The sequence below is a fragment of the Salvia splendens genome, unplaced genomic scaffold (assembly GCF_004379255.2).
Source record: "Salvia splendens isolate huo1 unplaced genomic scaffold, SspV2 ctg361, whole genome shotgun sequence".
Classification (NCBI taxonomy): Eukaryota; Viridiplantae; Streptophyta; class Magnoliopsida; order Lamiales; family Lamiaceae; genus Salvia; species Salvia splendens.
Genome location: NW_024599006.1, coordinates 5,788 through 18,805, shown reverse-complemented (window position 1 = coordinate 18,805; position 13,018 = coordinate 5,788). Strand labels below are relative to the sequence as shown.

The window sequence follows — 13,018 nt, the reverse complement described above, 5'->3', positions numbered from 1 at the left end:
TCAAACATACCCTTAGAGGTATTATTCTACTATATTTTGGCCATGTTTGGTTGGCGGGAAAGTAAAGTTGGCAAGGAAATGATTCCTGGGAAAATGAATCCGGGAATATGATTTCTAATAACTTTACTTTCCCATGTTTGGAAAAAATCAAGAATTTGAAAGTATATATTTGATTTAAACACTAAACTAAAAATATACTTATCATTTTTTATTTATAAAAAATAATAATACATATTATTTAATAAATTATTAATTGCAAATGATAATAATTAATTATTTTATTTATTATTACGATGGATAGTTTAAATATGGATTATACATCATAATATATAATAAATAATAATAAATAAGATTATTATTATTATTATTATTATTATTATTATATTATCATCATTATATTTACTTAATTTTTAATTGAATAAATTTTATAATTTAAAATTTCACTACAATTTATTGTTAATTACTAATTTATAAATTAATAATTATTATATTATTATATAATTATAATTATATTTAATTATTTAATATATTATTATTATTATGATAATAATAAAAATAAATATAAATATTAATATATAGTTATAATTATGATAAACAACTGTACTATATTGCATTAAATATGTAAGAATCTTAAAATTGGGAAAAAGAATACCTAAGAAAAGTTAGGATTCAGAATCCTGGAAAGTTGTACTAACTTTCCTTGTTTCAGGATTTTGATTACTTTCCCAGTTTAATTAAAACCGGAAACAAACACAAGAATTTAAAATTTAAGGAATCAGATTACTTTCCTAGACAGAATTCTGGCGACCAAACATGACCTTTAAGTTTTAGTTGACTCACTATCACTATTAACTCATTCCTAACTTAGAATAAGCATCAACAAGACAACAACCCTCTATTCATTTCCTTATATTATTCATAAATTTCATCATTATTTTTACTTTTCTTATTTTTATAAAAAACTGAAGAAAATAAACAAATCTAAATTAAAAACGGAGATATGGCTTGTTGGGTTCAAACCCAATACTGCCTTGAGGGCAGAAACACAACTAGCAAATTGTATATGAAACCTACATAATTATAAGTATATAAAAACAAAGAGAAATCAAAAAGAAATCGAGAGGCATGTCGTTGAGCTCAGTGTGCAGCCATGAGGCTCGTCCCTCTCCTCTTAAGTGTTCCGCTGCTATCCCCTCTGAACATATTATTGTAGCTATAAAGTCATGTTTTGTATGATAGAATGGAATAAAGATGAAAAGAATAATGATAGCATTGAAATATAAAAATATTAGTAAAATGAAGGTATCAAACTATCAATAAATGATGATTTTTTGCATTTCTATATTTTTATTTTTTATTTTATTGTATCAAACATATAAATAGAGTGAAAGTAATATATACTTTCGCCCATCCAGTTTTTACTATATGGGGTATTTCCGTAGATATAATGGGGGGTGGGGGAGAGTGGAGTGGACCCACGGAGAAAAAAATATCAGAAATTTCATTATCTATGTTGTGAAAGGCACGTGAACATTTCTGTTGTGCCGTATATAATCAAGCAGAGCGGGACCCACTAATTTTTTTATTTTATTTTATTTTATTTTTTCTTTATTTCTCTTATTTTATTCTTATATTTCGTACCAAAAAAATGTCTTCTTAATTAACCATGAATGGAGGAGTACAACATACACGAATATAAAATGTTAATTGTCACTCTTTCAATTCTGAACATAATTATTGAAGATTGAGTACATAGTTATGAAGTGTTGATGTGATCTTAACTTAAAACTTAAAAGTCAATCTAATTAATAAGTGGGTACCGATCTAATAAGTTACCAACAAATTGGGTTTCCAGCACAATCAATTAATGTTGGTGTTTTAAATATTTAATATGGAGTGGTGAATTGAAAATAAAGATATGGGCAACTGTGGTTTCATAAATATTCTAATTCTTTATAATGATAAACGCCAAAGAAATACTCAGAGCATCTCCAATAACCGGCGTCACCACCGCGACGCCGATTTTTCGCCGACGCCGGTTTGACGCCGAACCATTGGAACCGGCGTCGGCGAAATCGGCGTCGCCATGCCGATTCCCGCGCTGACGCCGGTTCCGACGCCGATCCTCACGGGCGCCATTGTGCGTCCCGGATCGGTGCCAAACCGACGTCGGATTTAAATTTTTTTTTTTTAATTCGAATTTTAAAAATTCGAATTTTAAAAAAAATTAAAAATACTATTTATTTATAAAAATTGTTTTTAATATTTAAAAACAATTTTTACAAATAAATTTATACAAGAAATTCGTAATAGCCCATATATATTTAATGGGCTTGCGAATTATGAAACCATTCTAGGTTGTCTCTCTTTTATAGAGACATCCTTGAATGTTTTATGTTCCACATTCGATGTGGGACAAAAACCACTCTAGGTAGTCTCTCTTTTATAGAGACATCCTTGAATGTTTTATGTTCCACATTCGATGTGGGACAAAAACCACTCTAGGTAGTCTCTCTTTTATAGAGACATCCTTGAATGTTTTATGTTTCACATTCGACGTGGGACAAAAATCATTCTAGGTTGTCTCTCTTTTATAGAGACATCCTTGAATGTTTTACGTTTCACATTCGATGTGGGACAAAAATCATTCTAGGTTGTCTCTCTTTTATAGAGACATCCTTGAATGTTTTATATTTCACATTCGATGTGGGACAAAATCATTCTAGGTTGTCTCTCTTTTATAGAGACATCTTTGAATGTTTTATGTTTCACATTCGATGTGGGACAAAAATCATTCTAGGTTGTCTCTCTTTTATAGAGACATTTTTGAATGTTTTATGTTTCCATATAGAAATATTGTACTTTTTTAATTGTACTTTTTAATTTTTGTACTTTTTTTAAATTATTGTACTTTTTTTTAAAATTAATGTACTTTCTAAATTTTAATAGTATTATTCGAATTTCCCGTATTTGTCTCGTAAATTAAATTCCGTATGTTGATACGAGTGTAAATTAAATTATATAATTGTTATTAGTGATGTGGATAGGTAGTGTGAAGGCTATGTGAGGGCTATTTGATGTCCAGTTGATGTGGCAAGCTGATGTGGCAGGAGAATTGTAGTGCTGATGATGTGGCAGTGTGAAGGCTATTTGACGGCTATTTGACGTCCAGTGCTATTGGAGATGCTCTCACAGCGCAGCGCCAGAGCAAACGACAAAATAGAAAGAGGAAGCCCAAAAATAAATGAAGCCACCACGTTTCTCCATTGCTAGAAGATAGAGCCGCCTAAATTCTATTACCTCCATTTTAATAAATATGAAACATTTAAATTTCAACATAAAATTTAATATAAAATTATTTTATAAATTAATAAAAAAATATATTATAAGAGATATGAAAAAATAAAAAATGATATTGTTTTCATTTTGAGAAGCGTTTCATTTTTAATATGACAAAAAAGAATGTTTTATTTTTAATAAAACAACCTAAAGAGAATACGTTTCATTTTTAATACTCCCTATGTCCCACTATAAGTTAAGCGTTTATTTTCATTACGAAGATGATAATAAATAGTTAATGTGAAAAGAGTAAAGTAATAGAGAGAATAAAGTAAAAGATAGTTGTATTTATATTATTCTCCTACTTACTTTTACTTTCTCTTCACTCTAACTATTTGTTTTCGCTTTCGCAAAACAACGGTCGAATAGAAACGCCTTATTTATAGTGAGACGGAAGGAGTAGAATATAAGAAAGTATTTTGCACCACTCTCATTCTAAAAATTTCTGAATTTATGGAGTAATGTAATTTACTTAAAAAAGTAATTTATAAATATTTTTTTTCTTTTAAAAACTTCAATCAGCATCCTCTAGCCAATGGATATGTTTGTTTTTATTCCGATTGCTCTAATATATTATTGTTGGATAGCTATGTTTGTAATAATTAAACTTAATTTACTAATTGCTGAATTACGTTTTTCGATTGTAATCGACCTTTGAAATTTTGATCTAGGGATATAACTCCAATTTATAAGAAATACACCATTCATCCCTTTTTAAGTGTCTATTTTTACTATTTTAGTATGTCCCCATATTAAGAGTTTATTTTCATTTTTTTACCTTAAATGGTAAGTAGGCATTACATTATTGCACTCACATATTATTATAAAACCAATATATATAAATGACTCTTATTTCACTAATTATTTCAATTCACTTTCATTTACATTTATTTAAACTCATGCCTAAAGAAAGTGGGCTCTTAATGAGAGACGAATGGAGTAAGTAGATAAATATTGTGATTCGAATACAGGTGGAACGCATCCAGTGTTGGACACATTGAAGGCCTTGAACCGGCCTCGGAAGAGAGCTATGACCCGCCGATTGCAAGATGTTATACTCGTCCTCATTATAAAGAAAGACGAAGCAAGAGAAGAGGAGATCCAAAGCATGAAGACATTGCTCGTAGTCCAAGAAGAGAGATCGGGCTTCAAAGGTATGTCAAGGGATGTCATCCGGTAGGATGACACAACACCATGTCAACTACTCGACCGGGTGGAAGGTCCAGATGGGGCATGGCATCACACCAGCCTGGGTGGGAACCAGGAGATCAATCACCGAGTTAGGCGAGGAGCATTGGAATAGCTAGCTAGGGTAATTCGGTCGGGTGCTAAGCAAGCACATGTCTTCCCCGCCGCCCACTGATAGGTGGCGGGGAGGATTCTAGGGACTCCCACTACGATCGGGTGTATTAAGTCTTAATCCCACTAGTGGTGGTACGGTGCGGAAAATGTTTTTGCTATCATTTTTACATTTTTTTAATTTTCATTGGATCCACAAGTATAAATAGCCCAATGTGGATTCATTTGACTAATTATGAATGAATTATAAAACTCATTTGAGTATTATATTCTTTACGAAATTATCTATGACTTCAATCTCTTTGCTGGTTACATTTATTGCGTTTACAATACATAAATGTATACCTTCTAGCTTGAATGTGGCTAGTAGGATGAACTCAATTGGAAATAACTAAATAGTTATTGGTTATCTTCAAATCCTGTAAAAGAGGTCCGAAGATCTTAAGTGAGATTCTCACCTTATTTTATCTTTTTTCTTATCATTTTTTTCTTTTGTTCTTTCATCTTGTTTGGTTGAGTTTTAAGTAATGTATTGCAAAGACATGTTTTAGAAGCCATTTCCATGAAAGTCAAGTGAACAAGGGTTCATATCATAACTTTTTAATTAATCAAGTTACAGGCTTACATAAAATAAGATATCCTGATTTGAGGAATGATCACATATTATAATAATGGTAATATATTAATAATAATGGTAATAATTGTTTATTTTGAAAAGGTTGAGTGGTTGTTCCTATTAAGCTTCCACTTAGGATATAATAAATCTGAATTAAGTATAGAACAATGAACTAATTATTTTTGAACTGAAAAAAAAACAAAAAAAAAACAATTACTAGCTCCTTTTTATAAAAATTAAAACTTTGAAAACAGTACAAGTGTTATATAAAATTGATAAAGTAAGAAAAAGAAAGAAAAATAGATAAAATAAGATAGAAAAAAGATTAAGTAATTGATTTAATGTTAGTACTGTGGAGTCTATTTTCTAAATAGAAAATCTCTATTGCCAAATAACAGGAAAAAAAAGAAATTATTTCTATTTTTAAAGATTAAGTAATTGAATTAATGTTAGTATTGTGGAGTCTATTTTCTAAATAGAAATCTTTATTGCTAAATAAAAGAAAAAAAAATTATTTCTATTTTAAAAAATGAAATGTAGGTAACAGAACAAAAAGGAAATTATTTCTATTTTTAGAAAATAGATATATATAAAAATAATAGATTTGACCGACGCGTGGTCGAATCCTATTCGGTTTGGTTGCTATTTGTAGGGTTATTGAACAAATATTTGTTATAACCAAAAATCCATGGTTAAGTTTTAAACTAATTAAATGTCGGCTTTATATTTTCTTTATCTTAGCAAGCGTACGTGTGTCGAAAGGTATTTTTGATAACGGGTACGCCTCCAATAACTCAACACATGAAAGTTGATTATGTTATCATCGTGTTTAAAATTATTGGCCAAGTAACGAACAAACTTACAAGCTTATAGACAGCAGAAGATGATAATAATAATAATAATAATAATACTTAGCATTTCATTTTATTTATTTTAGTAGTGATGGGAGTTTATTAACAAAAATAAAATGAAATAAATGTGGCTTAATATTCTCTTCGTCTCATAAAAATATAAACATCTGAAATGACAAAAAATTAATGCATAATTAATAAAATGTGATAAAGGAGGAGAATAGTAGCTAAAGTAGTATTATTAGATAGTGAGACCCATATTATTACTAGTGTTTGATGAGTTGTAATGATAGATCATAATGATATAAGTTGTAAATAAATTGATTTATACGAAAATGAATTGGGACCACTTTCCATAAATGGATATGCCCATTTTTTAGACGGACATAAATAGAAATGCATATATTTTATAGGACGGATGAAGTTTAAATATTAATATTATTTTGTTGACAAATAATATGCACTTTGAGGTCGACACGAGTTTTAATTAAAATTGGTAAATTAAGAGAGGGGTTGAGAGAAAAAGTAAATAAAGTATTGTTAGTGGAGAAATGTCCCACCTCATTAGAGAGAAAAAACTTTCCAAAATTAGAAAGTGCATATTCTTGTGGGACAGACTAAAAATGAAATAGTGCATATTCTTGAGGGACGAAGGAAGTATTATTTTTCTATTAATCTCTCTTACTTTAAATATTTTTTAAAATCTTTTTTACTTTATAATTTTTGCATTAAAAACATATTGTTTCCAAAATTCTTATTTTTAGGAAACAGATATAACGAGCAGTTAGGGCACCCGCAACGCGTCTCGTGGGTGTCCCTTATCTCGTCCCTCCGAGGCGAGACGGGCGCCGGACGCGTTGCAGCGTCCCGTCTCGTCCCCAGCCCGCCGAGATCGTCGTCCTCCGAGACGGCGCGCGAGCTGTCTCGCCACGCGCTTGCGCGATGTGGCGTGCTCCGGCGCCATGCGTGACGCCCACTCGCCGACCCGCGAGTGGGCTTCGTCACGCTGATGCAATAAATCATTTAAAAAATTAAAAAATTAAAAACGGTCATTTTCCTTTTTTTATTATTTTTTATTTTTTACTCTACAAATACTTCTATTTCATCTTCATTACACACAAACACACATCTATTCTTTTCAAATTACCTTCATTTCCTCTCCAATTTTCATCTCAAATCATCTCTTTTATTCTTCTACCAAAGTTAATGCATTCATGGATCCATTTGAGCAAATGCGTCGTATAATGGAAGATCGACGTAGGGAGGCGGAGGCGGAGGAAGCCGCCGGGAGGAAGATCGACGTAGGGAGGCGGAGGAAGCCGTGCCGCCCCAAAGACGATCCCGGACTTACATCCATCGTAACCGGGAGGAAGCCGCCGCAAGGTTAGTACGCGACTACTTTTGTGATAACTCGGTATGGGGAGATACCTACTTCCGTCACCGTTTCCGCATGCGGCAACCCCTATTTCTCCACATCGCAAATACATTGGCAGCCCAGGAAGAGTTATTCCAAGAAGGGTTCGACGCCGTTGGCCGTCCCAGCCACACGACGCTGCAGCTGCAGCAATCCGCGTCAGCTTGCGACTGGACAAACGACGGATTTGTTCGATGAATACCTCCACATTGGAGAAAGCACTGGGAGAATGTGCTTGATGCACTTCTACAAAGGCGTCCGTGCAGCCTTCACCGACAAATTTCTCCGGAAGCCAAGCACGGCAGATTGTCAGTTTCTGCTCCACCTTCACGAAGAAGTGCACGGATTCCCCAGGATGCTTGGCAGCGTCGATTGCATGCATTGGCAATGGAAGAATTGCCTTGTGGCGCAGAGGGAGTCATACACGAGCGGCCACAAAGGCACCCACCCCACCGTTATACTCGAGGCCGTTGCTGACTACCGGCTTTGGATTTGACATGCGTACTTCGGGGGGATCGAACAACGACGTCAACGTGCTCAACCAATCCGACCTCTTCGCCGAAGTTTTGGATGGTAAAGCGTCGGCCATCAACTTCATCGCTAACAACCGGCGGTATAAAATGGGGTACTATATTGCCGACGGCATCTACCTGAAGTGGCCAACCTTCGTTAAGACGTTCAACAGGCCGGTAAAAGAAAAACATGTTCTTTTTGCGCAGAAGCAGGAGGCTGCTCGCAAGGATGTGGAGAGGGCGTTCGGGGTTCTCCAAGCGCGCTTCAACATTATCAAAGTCCCAGCTCGTACGTAGTTCATGGAGAGTATGGTCGACATCATGTATACGTGCATAATCTTGCACAACATGATTGTCGCCGACGAAGAACCTGAGGCGGGAAATTGGTTCGACCATGAAACCCCCCAGAAGCTCTACCGCAAGTAGTCCGCCTCACAGTGGAGTGCATCCGTCTTTGCAAAATCGGTTGTCTATTCGGGCAAGGACAAGTGATTCTACCGCCCACGCCCAACTCCAAGATGATCTAATGGAGCACATTTGGGCAAAATTTGGCGGAAGAAATTAAATTATGTATTTTTCATTTTTTTAGGATTTTTAATTATGTTTTTTAAATTTTTTAAAATTTTAAGTTGTAATTTTATTTTATTTAATGAAATGTGTTTATTAATTGAATTTGTTGGAAATAAAAATAAAAAATGAAATTGAATGAATAGTAAGTTAAGAGATGGTTAAGAGATGGAGGATTGTAGGTTATGTCTCTTAGTTAAGAGATGTGGTGAAAAGTACAATGAGCCTATGAATAGTTAATGGGTGAGACGGTTAAGAGACGGATAAGAGACAGCGTTGTTAGTGGAGAATGGGTCCGACCTCATTAGAGAGAAAAGACTTTCCAAAATTAGAAAGTGCATATTCTTGTGGGACGGAAGTAAAAAGGAAACAGTGCATATTTTTTAGGGACGGAAGAAGTATTATTTTTTCTATTCATCTCTCTTACTTTAATAATTTTTTTATAAATCTTTTTTACTTTATAATTTTGCATTAAAAACATAATTGTTTCTAATTCCTATTTATAGGAAACGGATATAACGAGCAGTTAAAGGTTCATTTTTTGGAGGCAGTAAACTCGTGATGAACTCAATCTTTACAACTCGAACCAGTTGACCCTTCTTCACCTTATTTTCATGAACAAACAGTGGAAGTCGCATTCCGTCGCGGAAACTGTGGGCCCCTACGTCGGCACAGACATATGACAACTACTTAACACAAAATATCACTCGCCCCCTCTCCCCTCTATTTTGTGGCTCAAACCCCCTCCACGTGTCCATCCCTCACTCGTCTCCATCCAGATTTCCACTCTCCCTACTTGTAAATTTAGATAAAGATGCGCGAGCTCTTCTGATTGCCCTCCAAACCACGACTTCAGCCTCGTCACCCAAACTATTGGTTGTGAAGCCAAAACCAATTAGTAGTAGTATTCCATTTTCTCAACTCAAATATGGGGATGACACACGACGGCGGCCCCCGCCCGAAGCTCTTCCCCGCGGCTGCGAAGCCCTGCGGCTACTGCAAGTCCGCCGCGGCGCTCCTCTTCTGCCGCGTGGAGTCCGCCTTCATGTGCATCCCCTGCGACTCCAAGGCGCACAATGCCTCGAATGCGAAGCACGAGCGCGTCTGGATGTGCGAGGTGTGCGAGCAGGCGCCTGCGGTCGTCACGTGCAAGGCCGACGCGGCCGCCCTCTGCGTCACGTGCGACCGCGACATCCACTCCGCCAACCCCCTCGCCAGCCGCCACGACCGCGTCCCCGTCGTGCCCTTCTACGATACCGCCGAGTCCGCCGCCATCAAGTCCGCCGACTCCGACGCCGGCTTGTTCGCAGACGGCGGCTACTCATGGATCCCGACCAGCCCCATCGCCGCCCCTAAAGACGCGCCGCCTGATTTGAAAGCCATGGAATTGTTCTTCCAGGATTCCGACCAGTTCATCGACTTCGATAGCTACCAGATTTCGTCGCAGCCTTACAGCGACAGCGTCGTCCCGGTCCAGACCCCGGTCAAACCGCCCCTTCCGGAAAACCGGTTCGAGATCGATTTCACTAGGTCCAATATCAACTCCTACAACAAACACACGATATTCACAACTCCATCCCTCAGCCACAGTGTAATTACACTCCCCTCTGTTTCTTGTTAACTTTGAAAATTTTAAATAATTCAGTCATTCCTATTTTTAAAAGTAACACTTAAAATGCCTCGATTAACAAGGCGGAGGGATTACTAATTAAATTCGTTTAATTACTTCATCTAAAAAAATATTATTGTGATGATCAGGTCTCATCCTCGTCGATGGACGTGGGGTGGTGCCGGACGGTAGCTCCCTGTCAGAAATATCGTATCCTTTCGGTCGAACCACCATTGGTCTGACTGGGAACAGATGGACCGGGAACGAGGGTGTTAGGTACAAGGAGAAGAGAAGAACCGGAAATTCGAGAAGACAATTCGCTACGCTTCTCGGAAGGCGTACGCAGAGACGCGGCCGAGGATCAAAGGCCGGTTCGCAAGAGACCGACTCGGAATCCGATATGGACCGAATATTTGGCGCCGGCGCAGCTAATTTCATCGCCGATGCGAGATTCGGCGTAGTCCCCTCGTTCTGACGACAGAGATTGAATTATATATATATATTAATTACTGCTTTATCTCTCTAATTTTCAGCATAATTAGATTTCTTTGTGAAAGAAGGATAGTATTAGTAAACTCTACACATGTTTTTAATCTTATTTCATCTTTCTATAAATTTGAAGCAAATTGGTATGATTGTAAATCCGAAAAGCTCTACTACTTTTTGTCGAAGGGCTTTCCGGTGAGTTGCTATGTCAATTTCTCTTCTTTTACTATATTCTTTTAATTTTGTTGGATTTATAGTGGAAGGAAGAATATTGAATTTTGCATAACGAAATCTTTATGAATTATTGATTGTCTTAAAGTATCAGTGCTGCCTAGTCCCTAACAACCCTATTTCAGTCTATGTATTCAGCAAGCTTCCATCGGAAATACTAGTAATAAATTATGTAGCCTTTCTTTATTTAATTTCAAGAATTGAATATTTTTAGTTCATTTTTGTTATCCCATGACTTTCTAATATAGCTGATTATGTCATAATTTTTTTAAAAAATCAATATTATCATAATTAAAAATCCGACACTCTACATATATTCATATAAAAAATTCAATTTTATCATAATTAAAAATACGACACTCTACATACTTCATATCTTAATGTATATGGCCCGTTTGATAAACAAGTAATGCCTAGATATAGATACGTGTTTATACTTTCTAAATATTTGGTACAATAATTACACTACCTTAGAAGTCTGTTTTTCTCTATAGCCCATCTCACAAAATACGTTAAATAGCAATTCTGCCTCCATTCATGTACTCAGAATAAAAACTTTATCTCTTTCATACCTAGCGACGTCAATCTCACAATATATCTTTCAGTAATGGCCAAAGATAGACTTATAATACAAGAAAAATTGCTAAGAATATACAGTCATGGTGAGGGAGGTCCCAACTCCCAACCACAATTTGGATGAGTACAATATTATTGATTGTCATGTAGGAAAGTGGATCTAAAACTGGATGCTGGTTGGCTGAGGCGTCATGTTCAATGCTAAAAATGATAGTATTATAATTAGAATAGATGTGCACCAAGCAATAACATTTATCTCATTGCAGCTGTACATGAAACCAGTTTTGCCGAACTTCTGTTAGCTTTTTTTAGCTACAAAACGAGAGTTCAGATTTTTATAAGATAGTTGTCCAACTCCAACTAAATATGTCAGATGAGTTTGTGGTTTCTAAAGCATTTTGGTGTTACGTGCTCATAATATAACGTTAATGGTAGCCATTAACGTTAAATCACTTTCAGTTCCGTACAACTTAGTGAGCTGATTGTTAGGGCGAAGGATTAGCCTCTAGTTGTTGGTAGGACTTGGGAGAGATATATTAGGATTAAATAAATATTAAGGTATTTAGTTATTCCATCCATATATTAAGGTATTTAGTTATTCCATCCATTCAAAGTAAGTGAGTCATATTACTTTTAAGTTAATTGAGTCATTTATACTTTTATTGAAATTCAATACTTTTACTTACTTTTATTTTAGTACTCCATTACTCATACTTTATACTACTTTCTCTGTCCTAACTAAGTTAAGTCAAAACTTTTGGGCAGGGAGATTAAAAAATTGTGTTAAAAGTAAGAGAGATGAATAAAGTAAGTGATGAAATAAAGTAAGAGTGATTGAATGTTTTGTTTTTGTCAAAAAAAAGAAATGACTCAATTTAGTTGGGACATACCAAAAAAGAATACGACTCAACTTAGTTGGAACGGGGGTAGTACTATCTTTCTAATTTATTTTATCTTGTACTCTATTTTTTTTACTTAACTCACTTGACAACACTTTTTTTAAACTTGTAAAGTAAAAAAATGTAGTAACATGTAAAGGAAGAAATATTAGTTAAGGTATTTAATATTTTTCTTCACATTTCTTAGAAACTCGTATTGAATCAAAATAAAACTAAAAATTGTGGACGAATAATTTTTTCTTTGAACTCTACGAATTATCTGAGAATTTTATGCTTGTAAGATGGAAAATGGTTATGTATTTTTATAGGTTTTTATAAAGGATAGGGTGACATGACATGAGGTTAAAAGCTCACAACTTTTTTTTTCACTGGGGATATCGTTTACGAGTTTCATTGCAGCAAAAAAGGCGATTCCGTAGCCTTGGCGGCCCCCACACTCCGGCCCGACATCATGTGAGGGGGTTCAATCAGGGTACGCAGTAGCCCGTTAAGGGGAGGCCTTAACCCACTGGCTGCCAGAAGCCCATCTCCCAAGGCCTCACACTTGTGCCTGAGAGATGGAAGCAACTACACGACAGCAGTGGGATTCGAACCCAGGCTCATTGCAGCAAGATCAGCC

General features: G+C 35.6%; 1 pseudogene; it reads left to right on the top strand.

The window, feature by feature from the left end:
• The first annotated feature begins 9,423 nt into the window (after positions 1-9,423).
• On the top strand, positions 9,424-10,783 carry LOC121789878 (annotated as a pseudogene).
• Positions 10,784-13,018: the final 2,235 nt, after the last annotated feature.